At 37.2% G+C, this 19,826-nt stretch overlaps 1 long non-coding RNA gene across 1 annotated transcript in view; it reads right to left on the reverse strand.

The window, feature by feature from the left end:
• Positions 1–2,985: 2,985 nt before the first annotated feature.
• The window catches only part of LOC121427562, a 53,932-nt gene continuing 37,091 nt past the window's right edge, over positions 2,986–19,826 (reverse strand). The window contains exon 3 of the long non-coding RNA XR_005971700.1: positions 2,986–5,853. This is a non-coding gene — a long non-coding RNA (uncharacterized LOC121427562). The remainder of the gene's footprint in view (positions 5,854–19,826) is intronic.

Consider the following 19,826-nt stretch of genomic DNA (forward strand, 5'->3'; position numbering starts at 1 on the left):
CTACCAACAGCAGAGTTGCCAACCTGAACAAGAACATTTCAGTATTTTTTAAAGCTGAAAATCAGTATTTTGGCGAGGAAATCAGTATTTTCAAAGAAATACCATAGGACAACACATAAAACTGAAACTTGAGAAATCAGTATTGTGCATGAAATCATTAGTATTCTTCTCATCTTTCAGTACTAAATACTGAAAATCCGTACTACTTGGCAGCTCTGCAACAGCAAGTGTAATATCCAACATTTCCCCACCCCCCCCAAAAAAAAAAAAATATATATATATATAATATAAATTCAAAAAAATAAAATAAAAAACAAAATGAATGAATAAACAAAACAAACGAACAAATAAATAAATAAAATAAACAAATAAATAAACAATATAAATAGAATGAAAGATTTTAAAAAGTCCAAATTAACAAAGAACTTCAAATTTTTTATTCTTATTGCACAGCCATTATTAAAGATCACATTTCTCATAAATATTTATGGAGAAAGAAAATTAAAAAAGAGCACAACAAATGTCCAAGATTAATAAAGAGGGTCACTAATGCCAATTAAGAGGGCAATATCATATCACGGCCTCTAATTATGAAAAATGCCTTCAACTATAGTCTGAGCTGCAACAATAACTTCAAATTATTTAATAAATCAAGCAATCACTAATCAATTAATTGAAGAATAGTCTGGGTTACCAAATGTAAAATCAAATGTATTGCTTTTACATATTTTTAAATGCGATTTAGAACAATAACAGAAACAAGCCCCCCCCCTCCCTTTGAATAAAGTTTATTCATAACAGAAGTTTTATTTTGAACAGGAAGTTCTTGCAAAAGAATATTTTTTTGCTGAAAAAATATTGGAAATTACTCAACAGTTGACGAGTCACAAGACAATTCAAGGAAATCCTCAAAGACAATTGTTGGCTTGAGAAATTACGCCATAATCCTTGACAAAAAGGCATGACATTATGACGGAATAACAATAGAATTCAGCCCACTAATACTGATCAGAGACGCATTTATCATGACGAGGCCCAGAAAGGCCTTAAATGTGCATCTTGCTTGAATCAGCAGTGACAATTGCTTTATTGAGTGCCATGTTTAGATTGAATGTGTCATAAGCTGGGAGGTGTACAAGTAATCTCTTTGTCCCAACAACGAAGTTTCGCAACTTTTTAAGTTTCAGTTGAGGGTAATAAGGGCAAGGAGTCAGGTTTCCTTTAGTTTTCAGGTCAAAGTTTAACCGAAGGTGGGAGTTTTCTTTCAATCACTTGAAATGATGAAATATGATCATAATAAAGTATTTGCGGAGGTTGGTGAAGGGTTAAGATTCAGCTTTCATTTCAAAGCCATTTTAGTGAACAAGACTTCAAATTTGCTCGTCATTCACGAAGGCCTTGTTTACACACTGACTCGGCTCGGGGGTTGAACACGAGAGCCGTGCTCAACACGGCAATTTTATGCTGTGTAAACGCGATCAGAGTGATCCGCGAGCCGTGTCGAACACGGCTTTATCGATCCTACAAAATCGAAGGTTTCAACCCGCGACCCGAGTCAGACTCGGCAATTTTTTCGTGTGTAAACAGAAAGCCGTGTCGAACTCTCTTGACCTAGGTCACTGCGCGCGCTTTCACTTTTGGCATTGTTGTTGTTCGCATGGACAAGATTAGATTCCAGCGGTGAATTTCCCGCCATTAATTTGCGACGTCATAATTCTTCTTCCATTCGAGATCCGCGAGCCGTGTTGAACTCGCCATTTCATATGTACGTATGAACGCGATCTCTGATCCCTTCTTCGCAGTCTTCAACCCGGCTCGCGGATTCAACACGCAAGCCGAGTCAATGTGTAAACACGGTAATAGACAGAGTACATGATACAGCTATTATATCCACATGTGATGACAAAGAACTCGACAACAAAACTGAAAAGAGGATTCAGGTAGGACTATTTAAGACATGTGTCCTACAATGTATATATATATATTAATACAAACTTATGAAAGGTGAGCGAAATGCCAATCGCAAGACAACTGCTTTTCAAATGATTTCTGTATTTTCATATTCCTCTTTAAAACTAGGGAATTCAGTTCAGACTTTAGCCTACATTTTAAATTAAAGCAAACATCTTAATTTTAGGGAAAACCTATAATCCAGTTGCCAAACCAAATTTTTTGCTCATCTAGTTCTCCAAAAAAGGGGGAAAATCAATTGAAAATTCAATATACTCTCCCAGCCATTTTATGTTCTCTTTATTCAGAATTGGAGGAAACCCGTGAAGGAAATGCATGAACGGGTCCAAAAGGGAGGGGCACAACAGCAAGTGTCGTTAAACTCTTGTGACCTATCAAAGCTTGTGTGCTTTTGCAATTTGCAGTTAATATTCTTTACCAACAAGCAGGTACTCATGAAATACCTAGTGCTGTGTTATTTAGGAGGAAAAAAATAGACCTTCAAACCATTACAAAATGAAAGCAATAATGATGTATGTATGAATGAAATAGCATTTCCTACCCCAGTCTAAAATCATCAAAATTGACATGTATGACCCAACAGTCAAGTTTCATGCCTCCCTCTTTCTTTCTTTCTGTTGATAGAAGAAAAACCTTTCTTTTACATTTTCAAATACATTCATGATTAAAGTCAGATCATCATTCCCACAATTATACATAAATAAAATGCAAGTTTGTTTTGTTTTGATCTACAGTATGTGAGAGTGCACCGTACTATCAATTCAACTCAAAATACAGAATTTGGTTGGGAACTTCAGATTTGAGACATTTAAAAAGAAACTCTGAGCTACCTCTTTTCCAATTTTGGAGTGCAAGATAGGCATACAACCAAATTTACCAGGGCCCCATCTTACAAAGATTTACGATCGATCCGATCAGTCGTAATTTTATGGAAATCCATCTGTGTCATAATTTTTTCTACAGGAAATTTGCACAATGTCCTTCCTTAACCAAGAGAAGCACAGTGAATTTTTAAGGAAACAATGAATGCTTGAATATACATCATAGTTAAAAATATTTTGAACAAAGTTTGCAAAATAGATGTTGAAGTTGCTGGCCATCCATAGCTGTGATCGATCGGATTAATCGCAATTTTTTGTAAGACGGGGGCCCAAATCTCACAGAACATCACAACCTTCAATGTGACTTTGAGTGATCCCTGGATGTGCACCCTGGATATTGCAGACCATTTTAAATATATGGCCTACGTACAAACAGATGGAGGGCGACATGAGACATTTTAAAAGTCCATCAAAGAAATAAATTTAGCTTTTCTTGATCTGTATAACATGTGCATCGGTAATGGTTCTTTCTTGACACAAAGTGCCAACTGTATAGAGTGATAAAGAATGACTTATGAACTGCTATAGAATTTCTTTTATCCACCGGTGTACTATCATCTATTTTCGGAGACAGAATTTTCCAAACCCATAAGACACTTAGGGAAGATGGTGAACATTCCTTCACGGGTTATTCCTACAAATTTTAGAAATTTCCATTGTTTGCTTGCATTGCTTGCTCGATTGCCACATTAAAAGAAAACATTCCCAAAGGAATGCAACTTCAACGAACTTGAAAGGTTTCCGAAACCCTTCAAATGCATGCAATTACCGTGGAGTTCCCTTTACCTCCATATAATTACTATGGTATTTAGAATACTGCAGGCAATTGTTTGCTCTACACAGACCTACAGAAAAAAAAACAGGTACTTTGTGATTTATGAAAATTATTTTTAAAAACTCTTTAAAAACCCTTTGGCTTTGATAAATTTGCTTGGAGTAATACTTGTTGTTCCACATCATGAATACTGTATTTTCCATCCAATCAGATTTGGTCAGAGTTCTTTGTCTCAGGAGCCACTGGCACTAGATAGAGTACGTAGATGACGCATTGAGCAATTTCCGGTCAAAGATTTCCAAATAAATTTCTACAATTCAGAGTCTCTAAATGAGATTCATCCCCTTAATATAATGATTTAAAAGGAAAATATAGAATGGCAGCACTTCGCTCATTGAGAGATTTATCAATTTCAATAGAGATTTTAACCCATCAACAGCTTAGCTTTTTTATTACCATTCTATTTCATTATCAACCCCCCCCCCCCTTCAATCCAATTTCCCATTCCAAAATTCTATTTATTCTCTATTTATCCCATTTCCATCCATTTAAAAGGCCCGTCTAGAGTGTATGGTGAATATGCCTCAATGCACTTTCTTTTAATACATATAGGCCTACTCTTTTCTGAAATATTATTTGTGTACCAACCGACTCCCGCCCCCAATTTTCATTCAAAAGATATCTTGAATAGTTTCTTTGTTGTTGATGAATACTGCACCTGTCGTGTGGAGTAGCGCAGTCAAAATGTGCGAAGATCGCTTCCCAAAGAACAGTTGTGTCCTCACTTACGCTAAAACCAGTTTAACAAGGCAGAGCGATCTTGGAAACTACATCGCAAGGTGGTTTGCTGAACCGGTTCGGAAGATCGCTTCAACCGTTTTCACTACACGTTGAACTAGTTTCCAGTACACTAGTAGTGAAAACGGTGTCATAATTTCTCAACCAATACCTCGTAAGATAAGGTATTGCATTGTCTAAGTACAGCAGTGTTGTTTACTTTATACTAGTAGGTCCATGCTTTATACAAACAAACAAAACTTGTTTCTCACTATTTGTCAGGGTATCATCTGTTTTCTTCTAAAAACCCACATGTTGGCATATAAGAGTCTTGCACCAAACAAACCGTTCAGACGTCACCACTGAATGTTCATAGAATACAATTTGAAGAAGCCTTCATGTGAGCCAGAACAATCGATAATGTCATCAACCTTTTCTTGGATCTTAATCCACAATGGATAAAGCTATTAAAGTAAAGTTTGCACTTTGCAAACTTTATTAATGAAGCTTCTGACCTCAAAATTCAAGGAAAGCAGAGGTTTTATAGGACTTTAAAATGAAGAGGTAGATCCTTTTCTATTGTCATGAATATGAAGGAGAGGACCCAAAGGGTGATCTATCAAGAAATGAATAATTGTGTGTAGTATTTTCTACACAGAATGATCTAGGGTACATGTACTATCTGCAGAGCTGTTAACTTGATATTTTACATAAAGGAAGAAGTAACACCGAAATCTTTTTTATTAAACTAAATGCAATTTTACAAAGGTTAGACTATGAATTTGGGAAGAGGGATGACAATCATGTTTTGCTCATGTCAAATCCCAACAAATAAGATTTGGAAGCTAGGATATCACTATGTTGTAGATTTATGTATTAAGTATTTATGAACTACATGCAGGCAAACACCAACAGAAAACAGAGTCCTGGGATAGAGCGGGCTATAATAATTTTCAAGAAAAATGTATTCGCAAAATATCTGGTTACATGTAGAAGAAAAACTAATATATAATATTCAATGAAAGTTTGAATTCTGTGATATTACAGAAACAAAGATGTATATGAATGAATATTATCGGTATAAATTTGCAAAGATTTGAACACTGTATGAAGATGGTTTCCGTACAGGCTCTAAACATAGGTAAAAAACAAACACACACAGAGCTCACAGTGAAAAAAGCAATACTTCCCCCTCACTCCACCCCCCCCCCCCCAAAAAAAAGAATTGCTTTGAAATTTGTCCACTGAACTCCTCCTTACCTGATTGCCTTCTCTGTTGCTCCAGACCCCCTGCATGACCTTGCCAAACTCTCCCTGACCTAGTTCCTTGTCCAGGATGGTGATGTCTGTGGCAGGGATGATGTGCCCTCCACTGGGTGGGCCCCCTGGGCCGGGGGCAGTCACCCTGGATAGGGGTGGCGGGGGCTTGGTCACATTTTTGCCTCCCTTCTGTAAATGAGATGAGAATGAGATAGGTAAAGTTATTAGTCATTAGTCATAATTTACCAAAAAAAAGCTTTAAAAGGAGATAAATAAGGATTGGCACATAGCGATCTGTTAGGTGTGTTGCCACCTTAGTTCCATGTCATTTGCTCTGGCGACAATTGCTCTGCTCTAGATTTGACACACTAATGGAATGACCAACTTCAACCCTAGCTTTACCTTACCTTACCCTGTCTTTACCTTTACCCTACCCTGGCTTTACACTTACCCCTACCCTAAACCTTGTATGAAACCCTAAATCTAGACAGAATAAAACATGGGCACCATCAAGAGGGGACTAATCATCTGTGTTGACAAAGCAATAGCCTTATAAGCTATGTAATAATATGAATGAGAATAAACAGACTTTCCAATAATTTGAATATGTAGAGGAGCAGAGGAACAATGCAGGACTTATAACAAGGAATAGACTGAAACATTAGGGATTCATAATACATCTACATATGCAGGCATTACCATAAGGAGAATGTCAGTTGTCCCGACATGTAGCCCTGGCAGGCAAACGAAAATAGAAACATGTATCTATGGTTAATGAGTTCCTTCACGTCTTGATATGCTATCTAGCCTACAAATGCAGTCTTGACAGATGAGGAAATCATGGTCTACTTTTGGTGGAGATTGGAAGGGATGATATTTGTATAAAGTGGATTGATGCCAAGATGTCAAAGCCAAACTCAAGGAGTGGCAGTAGTACATTCAGAATATACAATGTAAAGCCTGTCTTGAGTTTTCGTAAATGGTCAGTTATGTAAACAAGACTGGAGCATCATATAACATTCTAATATTACAAAATTGTAAGGATAATAAAAACTAATAGCGATGGCATTATAATTATCATCATTATCATCACCACCATCATAATCATCACCTTCACCATCACAATTCTTTATTTTATGCAAAGGACATTAACAACTCCCCCTAAAATTATCTTTGCATCCCATACACTCTAAATTCCAAGGATTTAAAATAAACCCAGACCGGACCAGCTGACTATTAGATTTATTTTTAAACCTTGTAGATTTAAACATAAATCTTAAAGATTTGAATTAATATCTTTTGAGAATTGAAAGTTAATCCTAAAGATATAACATAAATCAAAGTCGGCTGGTCACTATCCACAGCCGATTTGGATTTTATTTCAAATCAGGACTTGGAATTTAGAGCGTATGTCCTACATGTGGGCTACATTCTTTTTAATTTCGATGTGAATACAGTGTGCGAAGATTGATGACAGTTGTCAAGCTGAAATCTGAACCATATTTCACTTTCCTTTCCTCTCTATCAACCTGTAGGCCTATTCCTTTCTGGTTTCTTTTCATCAGATACATGTCAGTTAAATAGTAATAATAACTCTCATTACAAATGTTACACTTCCAAATGAAATATTGCATCTGTAAGAAAACATTGTTTAGAGGCTGAAATATTAGAGATCTTGGATAAAATTTAGTAAAGGTCTCAGGTCTGTAAGGATAATTTCTCCTTCAATTGTAAGTTCTATTCCCAATAACCCCCCCCCCCCTTCCACTGTATAAATGGGGATTCTTTTATATTTATTTTGAAATTACAGAAATATAGCAATGTAAAGAATTTCATCTCTAAACAAGATACTACAGACGGGCAACTAAACATTTATAGCGATCTTAATACTTTTAGTATCTTAACGTTTCCAGTTGTATTCCAATTGATTGAGAGTAGTATCAAATAATAGTCTATAATCAAGCCTTTCTTCAATTTGTGTAGACTATTTATGCCCTAGAACATGTTGAGTAGCCATATGTCCACATCAGATGCATATGATTTTACAGTATAGAAATCCACCTGTGATTACAAGGCAAGGGCACACACCAAGAAGATCCATATGGTCTAGTGATGAAAGACGAAGGTCATGGAAAATACTCTTATCATCAGTTCAACTCCTGCAACCCCAAACAACCCACCCTCAAGTTCACTGCCCATTGCAAGATAACTATACTGTAGGTCCATGGTTTGTCCAAGTGATTTTTGTTTCTTTAGCGGCTTTAGCCTAATGTAGAGTTACAAATAAACATTAATACAAAATATAGAGACAGTGATTTTCTGTTTCAAAAAAATGGTCGTTTCCTTTTCTGAAAATCTGTTTTCCCTTTCAACTTGATCTAAAAATGGAAATTCTGTTTTGTCACTGAAAATATACACAGCGAAAACCTGAATTTCATTTTGCACAGGTGAATTCCATGATTTTCTGCATGAAAAGTACAAGAACCAAACAGATTTTCTGATTCTTTCACCATTAAAACGGAAAATCACTGTCCCTACAAATAAATACTGGAACAAAAAATATGACTGCTAAAAGTGTTCACATGCTTTTCTCAAAAACTATCTTCTTTCTATTTGGAGACATACTGCTGTTAGTGCTGTACATTGCAATCTGCAGTTCAACAAAGGAAAGGCCGACTATGAGTCTACGCAATGCATTTCCAAGCAAGAAACAGGCCACTACAATCCAATCAAACTGACAATTATAAAGTTGGATCTCTGAAGCATTCAAAGAGGCTATTGCAGAATAATACAAGAAAATGTTTGAACTCCCAAATCTGGAGTGGAAAAATAGTCGCTTGATTGCCACCTTAAGCCTACCTGCAGAGCAAGAAATAAAAATTTTACATGATTCACCGAGTTTGTGATTGATTACTGATTCCTCATCACATTTTGCAATCATAATGATTGGTCTTTTCAGAGCTAGAAAGGTGTCAACTCCTCCACAGATGTAATATTGGGATAATCTGGTAACGTCCTTTTTAATAGACAAATGTTGTTGCCCACTCTGGATATTTTTTCATGGAAGTTTACGTGTGCAATTACAAATCTTAATATTTAAATCTATTCAATAAAGCAAGCTGCATAACTTGGATAACAAGTTGTTAGTTATGATGGGGACTCTATGAATGATACATAATAGGCCAACACAAAATGGCACAAAATTAAAGTTTACAAGTAAGGTAATTAGCAATCTCTCCAAAAAAAATCACCTTTGGCTCCTTCTGCTTGCATTTAAAGTGTTGATGCAAAGCTGATTATCACAGGTGACTACTGAAGGTGCAAGTGGCATGTGCCCTTGATACAACTTCAAAAAAGAGGCAAAAATGTTTTAACAAAATACCAAGAAGAGCAAAAAAAAATTTACAACCCCCCCCCCCCCCAGAACAGAGGATAACCTTGAACTGACAAACAACCCTCAAAACTGGCATCAACTTTGGATGTCCAGACACAATTTCAGAAATTTTTCCAGAGTCATATGATGGTATCGATCAGCACTTGTTGCCCCTGCCTGATATTGGGAATGAAAGGGTTGCCATCTTTGATATTCAACAATGAAATATGTACACGTACATGTAGGCCTAGAAGACAGTATTCTGAAGCACTGCATACTACTACCTGAGGTTTGGCACAGCTGTCATGATCAGGTGCTCAAGCGTTCAAGGAATTCCTCCCAACTAAGTACCCATTTATCAAACTTGGGTTGAGTGGCAAATTTTGATTAACGCCTTTTAAATAAAAGTGCTCCAGTTGGATTTGAACCCCGGACCTTGTGGTTCAGAGGTTTACATGTATCTACCGAGCCAAAACACCTCTACTTAGCTACATGTACTTCCGAACAGCACCGTTTTCCAAGACCTGTCTAGAACATTCCATGAACGAATATACTAGACAGGTTAAAGTGAAAATGAAACAGCTCTTGCCCCTATTTTACGCTTGGTCCTTCAGCTACATGTACATTGTATCTGCATTTGCTTCGCCTCACGCTTGATGACATGGTCACTCATTCCTAAAACTGAAGAGCAGCCTAAACTGATTGACTCATTACTGCAGCGTGTCCTCGGCACACGTGCACTTTCACTTAGCTGCATTGATTGGAGTCATTTGGCAATTAATGCATAAACCATACCATGATATCTTCAACCAGCTATTGGAACAGTCTATGCTTTCTTTTTAAGAATGTAGATAGAATATAAATTTAGTTCTGCTCAGGAGTCTAAATAATAGCCAAATGAAAAATATTATTGTTTTACAGTACTTAATAAACAGAATGATCCCTCTTACTGTAAATTTCTGGTTTGACCAAAAACTCTTCCACTATCCACAATACATCCTGGTGCAAGGGTTTCTTGTTTGGGGCCAGCGCATTAAGCTGTATAAAAAGTCCACGATATCAGGAAATGGTGACAGAATCACTTCAGAGACCTGTAACTTGTGTCAACCCACAGAAGAACAAAAAACATTTTCAATGGGCCATGCAATGAGCCAGGCACGTCGCTATGTCAGTTATATCATCTGTTCAGTATACTTGAAGCCCCGCCCTTCCCTCCCCCCCACAAATTAGATATTGCCAAAAGAAAAGAACAACACCCAAACCAAATTCGTCTAAGGAATGGATCCTGCCATTCGGATCCAGCATTCCTATTGGAAGCCCAAATAATGTGGTTAAAGAGAAATGCCTGTAGTTGCAGTAAACACCGATTTCATGAGAAAGTCTGTAAAATCAGGCTTAATTGTCAGAATATCATCGAGGATATAGATCTGGTAGAGTTACATAAACTGAATTCTGTGAAATCTTGAAATCTACGCCGAAAAATGTTCACACTGAAGATCACCAACACAGATAGGCACAGTGTAATAATATTGCTGGTATAAAGACCCGACGGAAATGACCGAATCCGCGCTTATTTTGCTTATTTCTCAGCAATTACACAATTTCTTCCAGAATCCTTTCGCACGTATTTTTTATTCATACAAACAGACACTTGGGTGGTCATTATATTAGATTCTGTCAAAAGTCATTTTGAGATTGTTACCAAAACTGGAATTTATCTTTAAAGGACACTTGTAAAGCTACCATCTATTTTGGGAGTCGCTAATGATGTGTTGTAGGGATTCTCTTTAGATGCAAATAGACCCTAATATACACCCTAACTCTTTGAATGCAAGTGTGTAGGTTTGAGTGCAGCTAGTACATTTGGTTCAACTTTGTTTCAGGGAGTTGTACAGTTAGTACATATGCAACACTGTGATAGTTGAGACTCAAGGGCTAACACATAGGCCTAGATCTATATTTTTAAGGAATACAAAATCAACAAATCTGTTGGTCAATTAAAGAGGATTACTGCTTATCATCAAGGATTCACTTTCATAAATCATGCAGGTTAAAGTCAATTACAATTACAGCAATGCACAGACTGTCTATAGGCCTGCTAATTAAATAATTGAATGCTAGTCATGGCAAGATCAATAGCTCTCACTCAAATGAACTGGACAAGTTTAGTGTTAATTGGCCGTTTCCTTAATCCTAATCGGTTACAGGCGTTGCTTCGTCAGGAGCTCCAGAAGTCTATGAAGGCCTATTAGTCAGTGGACCACTCATGTTGCACATATTGTATTGCAATCAACAATCAATGTGATACTTGTTTGAACTAAACACTCAGTTCATATTGGCTTATCTCGAAGCATTGCATTGTGGTGCAATGTGGCGTGCAAACGCAACACATTATGTCAGTTTATCAGTCTTCCTGGGAGGCTTTTGATCAAATTCCTAATACATGTAGCTAAAAAATAAATAAATAAAAAACAGCCGCTAAACTAAACACAAACAACAAGACATTTTTTTTCTTGAGAGTATATTCATGCGCACTGTTATTCCCCCTTTTCAAGCGTACATGTACATGTAACAACCACAAATAACAAACAGATCAGTGTAGCATACACATAAGGTGGTTTCAAACCGCCTCGATCACAAGAATCCCTGTTAAATTACGAGAACTTTTTTAGGCTAAAAAATACCCATTAATTATACCTGCATTCACACCGCCCCAAAACATACCCTTCGGGATAAGTTCCTGAAGTTACGAGCATGCTCAGTATGGTCTGATAAGCAGGCAAGGCGCAAGATTCAAAATCACTAGCCCAGCAGCCACCCACGGCGACTGCGCCCAACGACACGTAAATTGCTTTCACATTGCCAAAATACCTGCGACCTTGTTCTCCTAATTTCGCCAAGTACCTACTATTTAGCGGGTATTTTCTTTCGGGGAGATTACACGTAGTTTGCTTTCACATTACCAAAATACCTGGTATTTCCTGATCGGGGTAAATTTCCCGATCAGAGAATACCTGGAACTGACGAACTTTGAGGCGGTCTGAATCCACCTAGACGGGCCTTTAATCTGAATGGTTGGGTCAGCAAAATCTCGTTGATGGACACATTCACACCAACCAGAGACAAATTTTACAACATGTACATTCTTTCACATGGGGGGAGGTACCTGATAATTCCTAAATGGGATTAGAGTAGTCTAATCAAGATTAATTTCCCAATCAGAGAATAACTCCGTATTCTCAGTTTAAAATCCATCTGAAAAGCAGCTACTGATACACTGTACATGTATGAATGTGTCTTGAACATTGTGCGCCCGCCCGGTGCTCCAGGTACTGTTCTGTGGCATAATGCTCCCGCAGGGTTGGAACAAGATACATTGCTGAGATGGTGACCCTTACAAACGAGAATCTGACCCACTTTATCGGTTACTCCATGGGATGCCCATATTCATCATAACAATGACACATGCTTTAAATATGTACACTATTACGAGGAAAGTATCCCACACTGTAAAAACTGTGGTGTTAAAACTGACACCAATTGGTGTTAATAGAGGACCACACCCTGAGGTTAAAATTACACCCTAGAGATTGAACATAACACCAAACTGAACAAAGAGTGTAAATGTAACAACCAAAGGTGTTGTAATATCACCTACATCTATAGGTGTAAAACTAACACCACCAATTTAACACCGATGTATTAAAAATAACTGGTGTGGTCCTCCATGTACACCGGTTAACACCACAATTTTTGCTGTGCAAGTAAAGATGCCTGCAAAAGTTTTTGTCACGTCACATTCCATATTATTGTTCTCTGTGTGATTTTTCAACCCTGAAAAAAAAAGGGTAATAATTTGAATACTCAGTTTCAATATCACTAATATATCTCCTAATCACTTTATTTAGAAAAAGAAGGCATATTCTTGATTGGAATGTGAGTTTATGTGCAATAGAATATAAACAGCTCTGATGTACACACTCATCACATCCCACAAGCTCATTGAATGTCACTTCATAGTGAAAATGTTATTGAGCATGTACTGTAACTTAAAATAAATTCCTTTTCATGAATTTAAACCAAAGTTTAACCTTAATTCTGAATTTTATAGAGAGCATTTATTCATTAATCTGGATTAAATAATCAGAAAAATTTAAATTTGATCTTCCAAATGGTAGTATTCCCCATGGGGAAAGGAAAATTAATTGTATGAAACTAGTGAGTATTTCAAGTTTTTTTAACACTAAGAGTGATCATCTCGGAATCACCAGTTTTAGAGCAGCACACATACAGTATGTAGAGCTATTACAGAGCTTTAGGTATGTACCAGTTGCAAAACAAGGAATATGAATAAAAAATAAGCATGAAGCACTGAATACACCAGACAATGGACATATGTGTACATAAATGTGTTCTATTCCAGACTTTACCCCCATCAACCAATCTATCCAAACTTGACCTTTAACCTTTGACCTTGAGCCTGATGTCTCATCACTATCACAGGTTTTATCTTTGCATTGCACAAATGTTCTAATGGTCTTTGAAACTGATATCAAAACCAGGAATATAAATTGGGAAAGGGGAAGTGAGAAAGGGGAGGATAAGGGAAGGAAAATGGAAAGTGGAAGGAATGGGGCAAAGGGGAAAATTGGAAGAGGAGAGAATTTGGAAAGGTGGGTGAAAGAAAGTGGAAGGTGGAGCAGAGGGGAAGGAAATGGATGGGAAAGAAGGGGGAGGGGAATGTGAAGGGAAAGGGAGGGAGGAAGGGGAGGGGAACGTGAAGGGAAGGGGAGGAAGGGGAAGGGAAGGAGAGGGAAGGGAAGGGAAGGAAAGGGGAAGCGAAGGGGAGGGCAAGGGAAAAGGAAGGGAGGGTGGGTGGGAAAGAGAGGGCAAAGGGAAACAAAAAGGGAAGGGAAGGGAAAGGGAAAATGAAGGAGAAAGGGGAGGGGAAGAAGGGAAGGATTAATGACCAAGAGGGAAAGAGACGGGAACATGAAGAGGGAAGGGATGGGTCAGGAAGATTGGGAAAGGATAGAAAGGAGAGGGAGAAAGGAAGGGAGAGGGGGAGGGAGATGGGAAGTGAGAGGGGGTGTGGTCGAGGGAGAAGGAAAAATGAGGGGGATAAAAAGGGGAGAGGGAGGGAATGAAAAGTGTATCAGAAAAAGAATAGAAAAAGGGGGAAAGGGAGGGAAGAGGAAGGGGAAAGGGAATGGAAAATAGGAAGGAGTGTGCATTGGAAAAGGGAAGGGGAAGAAGGTTGGGAAGATGGCACATAAAGGATAGAAGGGGAAAGGAGAGAGAAAGTTGGAAAGACAGAATGGGAGTGGCAGGGGATGGGGTAAATCAACACTTATATAGGTAAAGCATCGGCTCTACAATGTTAAAATACATTGTATATATGCCATAATACCAGTGTCCCACTCTCCTCCATGTTATCCTGTTTGCAGAACACTTCACTTGCATGTAGGCAAACCCTTTACTTTCTGCTAAAATGAATAAAAAATACTGAGCAACATGCATTTTTCCAACTGGAAAGTTTCAATGTGGATGATTCGTTGACAATTAAATACCTGGTTCAATAATAGAGTGATTGCCTTGGTTTTTCTTTACCATCAATTGTTTTGTTTCTTCTTTATCTCACCTGTGATTTTATTTTTCTTCTAATTCATTATTTTTCTTCTAATATTCTGATGTATGACGACATACCTCAACAGAGACCTTATTACATAATACTGTATGTCTTTACAGCTCTCTGACCAGTATGTAGAAAGATACTTTGTTGAGATAAAACACGATAAGGGCTGTAAAGCACACACTAAACATCTACTTGACATTTCCTACTCACACTGTGGTTTTAAACCGCCTCGATCACAAGAATCCCCATTAAATTACAAGAACTTTTTGAGGCTATGAATTATCCATTGATTATTCCCAGATTCACACCGCCCCAAAAACATACCCTTTGGGATAATTTCCTGAAGTTACGAGCATGCAATATGGTCTAATACTAAGCAAGCAAGGCGCGAGTCGCCAGATTCAAAATTGCCACCCACGGCACCTGCACCAAAGTACACGCTGGGCTGAATATTCCCATAATTTGCTTTCACAATTCCAAAATACCAGTGACCTTGGATAAATCCCTGCGAAATTTCTCGTAATTTTGGCAAGAACCTACAGTACTATTTAGCAAGTATTTTCTTTCGGGAAGATTATGCGTAATTTGGTATTTTGCTTTCACAATGCCAAAATTACCTGGCATTTATTTTCTGATTGGGGTACATTTCCCGATCAGAAAATACCTGGAACTGACAAACTTTGAGGCAGTCTGAAACCACCTAAAGTGTCAATATTTCACTGACACTATTACATCAATACATTGGTCTGGAACAAAGTCACTAATTTTGTTTTTTCTTTGAATATTAACATGCAATTGCAGATATATACCTATAATTACATGTGTGAGAGTTAAGCAATTATGTTATGTTGGTTTCTTACATGTTCAAGTCAGGAATGACATTCATCATTCAGCAATAGCATTTTTCTCCTCCATAATCATATCAAACTTTATTTCAGACTCTACATAGGCCTACTACTAGGTGTCCATTCAACACAAGTGAAATATTTTTCATATCACTATTTATTTTGGAAGGGAGAGGTCATCATGATAACCATAGCGATAACAATGATGGATCAATATCAATATGAAATATCATTGGGTGTTTTCACACCCACCCAATGAAGAATGAAACCTGCTAGTGTGAAAGAAAGGTAGGCCTATCCGTGAATTCAAAGAATAAATCTGATAATTTTCAAAACTAGTCAGAACTTTAATAAAACAAATTCTTGTTTAATTGACTGGTAATTTGTTGATCAAGTCGGCTATAAAAAAGCGCATGAGTCTAGTTGCAGGCTGAGTGGTTCAGGAGTGTGTCAAGTGAAATAATTAATTGAGTACTTATGTGACCTATTCTGTTAATTCATGAGTAGATAGATTTCTTATGAGGCAGATGTATGTAAATATGCCTCTTGAGAATTATCATCAACTGTATCATGATGATGTCAAGTTACTATATTGATACAACCCTGAGGCTGATACCTGCTATTGCCTATCTATGGTTGTACATTTACCCATCCAGCTGCTGTGATCTACATACCAGCATCATCGATTGATTGTTTCCCATTGTTACTTCACATGTACATCCCGCACTAAAACCATTTCTCGTGACAATAATACACAAACCTATTCTACAGTATAAGTCAGCTATCATGAATCACTATTACCTTTAATCTATTAAGCAATAGCTCAATCGGTAGAGCTTGCGTTTCAGATTCCGGTGACCCGGGTTTGATTCCCACTTTGTGCGCTAGTGCCCTTTAAGGCATTAATCCTCATTACCAGGTTCCTCAGAGAGGAATTTAAGCAGTCAGTGCCCTGGTTGCTCGTTTACAAGCATTCATGCTTTCATAGTAATCAGGTCAAAAGAAAAAAATTCCCCAACTAATCACCATACAATCTATTTTCATAACAGGGGGGGGGGTAGGCAGAGCACATCTTTCCCGTTTGCATATTTACAATTTCTTCCACATCTAAAGTTTATCATTAGGTGGTTTCAAACCACCTCGATCATAAGAATCCCTGTTAAATTATGAGAACGTTTAAGGCTAAAAAATACCCATTAATTATTCCTGCATTCACACCGCCCCGAAACATACTCTTCAGGATTAATTCCTGAAGTTACCAGCATGCGCAGTATGGTCTGATAAGCAGACAAGGTGCGAGATTCAAAATCACTTGCCCAGCAGCCATCCAAAGCGCCAAACGACCAGCTGGGCTAAAAGTTCCCGTAAATTGCTTTCACATTGCCAAAATACTTGCGACCTTGGAAAAATCCCTGCGATAGTTCTAGTAATTTTGCCAAGTACCTACTATTTAGCGGGTATTTTCTTTCGGGGAAATTACGCATAGTTTGTTTTCACATTACCAAAATTATATTATATACCTGGTATTTTCTGATCGGGGTAAATTTCCCGATCAGAGAATAGCGTCTACCTGGAACTGACGAACTTCGAGGCAGTCTGAAACCATAAATATTTTTTCATAAAATCAGAGGCTGCTGATGCAACCGATGTTACATTTACATGTAGGTCTACAGTATGTTGCTATGGAAAATAGATGTTTACCGGTACACGATTCAATGACATCATTATGTACATACTAGGTACATGTACATGTGGTTCCAACGATGATGACTAATGTTTCAACAAATTCCTCTTGTGTGCATGGATAAATTATTATGGGGAAATGAAATGTTCCTTCTGCCTATATTTAGAGATACATGTATGCCGGTAGTACATAACTTTCTTGCTCGTTGGTGTTCCATATTTCATAAAAGCTTCTTTTATTTTATTTTTTTCTCTATATGTCCAAATTAGATCCTGTCCATGCATCAAAATAGTTCATGGAGACATGCATGCATTGAGTCATGCAAATTCACCTTAAAAGTTCCATTCATTTTTAAATCGAACAGTGATGATGGACTTATAAGGTTGTATTAAATTTTAATCTTAATCTGGTACATTTCAATGAAGGCGATGTAGGGACAGTGATTTTCCATTTTACGGGTAAATAAAACAGAAATCCTGTTTGGTTCTTATACTTTTCATGTAAAATTTCATAGAATTCACCTTTGCAAAACAGAATTCAGGTTTTTGCTGTGTACATTTTCAGTGACATAACAGAATTTCCATTTTTAGATCAAGCTGAAACAGAATTACAGATTTTCAGAAACGGAAAAGATCATTTCTTAAAAAGGAAAATCACTGTCTCCAGCAATGTAGTTCAACAAGATCTCAGTAGCATGTAAAAAAGGAAATTGTTGCTTACTGCCACTATTTATTTTGTTATTACTGGAGTTTTGAAGGGGGAGAGAAGGTGGCAAGGAGAAAGGGAAAACATATCCAAAAATGTTTGTTCACATATAATCCCTTTCTTTAAAATTTCTTGGATGTCATTCAAGTTCATTTTCTATCAATGGAGTTGCAACTTTGTTCAAAATGACAATTTAAATAACGATGACTAAATCAACAATGAAAAGGTATTATCTCCGACCACAAGTAAATACTAATTTCAAGCCAAGTTCATACAAATACACTATGTTTATCCCACTGATGGTCCTTCATTCATTTCATGGTCACAGTCTGAAGAACAAGAAAAAACATTGTAATGCCAGCTTGAAATCTTTTATCAGCTGTTTGTATCCTTGGTCCGAGGGAGGCCCTACTGTACATATTTAATTCAACAGTCTTTGGAAATACTTTGAAAATATATTTCATACCAAGTAAGTAAAGGCCACCGACCTACGACTGTTCGCGATCCGATTTTGGAACAAATCGCATTTTGCTCATTTTATGAAAATGTGAATGGGACATATGATTTTATTTGAGGTTAAAATTGATTGTAAAAAATACTAATATAACCATTTTGAAAGGTTGCAAGCCTTTATTTTGGAGTAACGGCCAAATTAGTCTCAAATCGTAAATAATGGTACAACTGCTATGACGTCATTATGACTAGATATTAAATTTGCTTTTATTCTAAGAAGGATGATAGGCGATAGCATAGTCACAGATTTGAACAAAGGTACTCGTATGATGATCACAGTAAGATATTCCAAGTCTCAATATTAGCATCAATTGCTACTACATTTTATTCCCAAATTGAGTCGCAGACCAGTCATAAGGTGTGCGGTCGCCTTTACACGTAGTCTGGTCAAGACAGAGCAGGGTTGAAGTAAACTTTGTAAAAAAAATTAGGATAAAACTGCAAGATTTCTTCAAAATTAAGTTCATGAATGTAGATGCATAAAGGAAATCAAAATAAATGGAGAGAATCCATCTTGATATCAGAAAGAACAAGTGGAATGCCTCTGGCCGTCTCACCTGCATCACGCGGTTCAATATAGCAGCAGTGCTGACTATGAATACTACTCTAACTCGCACAAGATGTTCAGTGATACATGGTTACTCTTATGTCCAAGTTTAATGAACTAGACCACTTTTTATGAACTAGACCAATAAACTTACAGAGATATGATGGTTATTCAACAAAAAACCCCAACATGGCCAAAGTTCATTGACCTTACATGACCTTTGACCTTGATCATGTGACCTGAAACTCGCACAGGATGTTCAGTGATACCTGATTACTCTTATGTACAAGTTTCATGAATCAGATCCATAAACATTCAAAGTTATGATGGTAATTCAACAGATACACCCAATTCGGCCAAAGTTCATTGACCTTTGACCTTGGTCATGTGACCTGAAATGAGCACAGGATGTTCAGTGATACTTGATTACTCTAATGTCCAAGTTCAATGAACTAGACCAATAAACTTTCAAAGTTATGAGGGGCTATTCCACGGTTACTCACGTTACATTTGGAGACACCTTGACTCATACTTGGAGCTGTAACTCCATTATTATTGATAGGAACTAAACATCTCCTTATCACAACAAAGTACATAGTCTGACTATCCTTCGTATAAAAACAAAACTTGGGAAATTCTATTATGCTCCTGGCAAATCTTTTGAATGTGTCGGTTACTCACATAACATGATTTGGACATGCATAAAATTAAAAGTCAACATAAGTGAAAAGTCTCCTCATACAAGGCTTTTATGAAAGTTGATTATATCCATTTCAAAGAAGTGTATTAGGGAGACAAACTTTGTATATAATTAAAAAAATAAAGAACACATGGTTTTTACTTGGGGTGCAGATAATATG

The sequence above is a fragment of the Lytechinus variegatus genome, chromosome 14 (genome assembly GCF_018143015.1).
Source record: "Lytechinus variegatus isolate NC3 chromosome 14, Lvar_3.0, whole genome shotgun sequence".
Taxonomy (NCBI): domain Eukaryota; kingdom Metazoa; phylum Echinodermata; class Echinoidea; order Temnopleuroida; family Toxopneustidae; genus Lytechinus; species Lytechinus variegatus.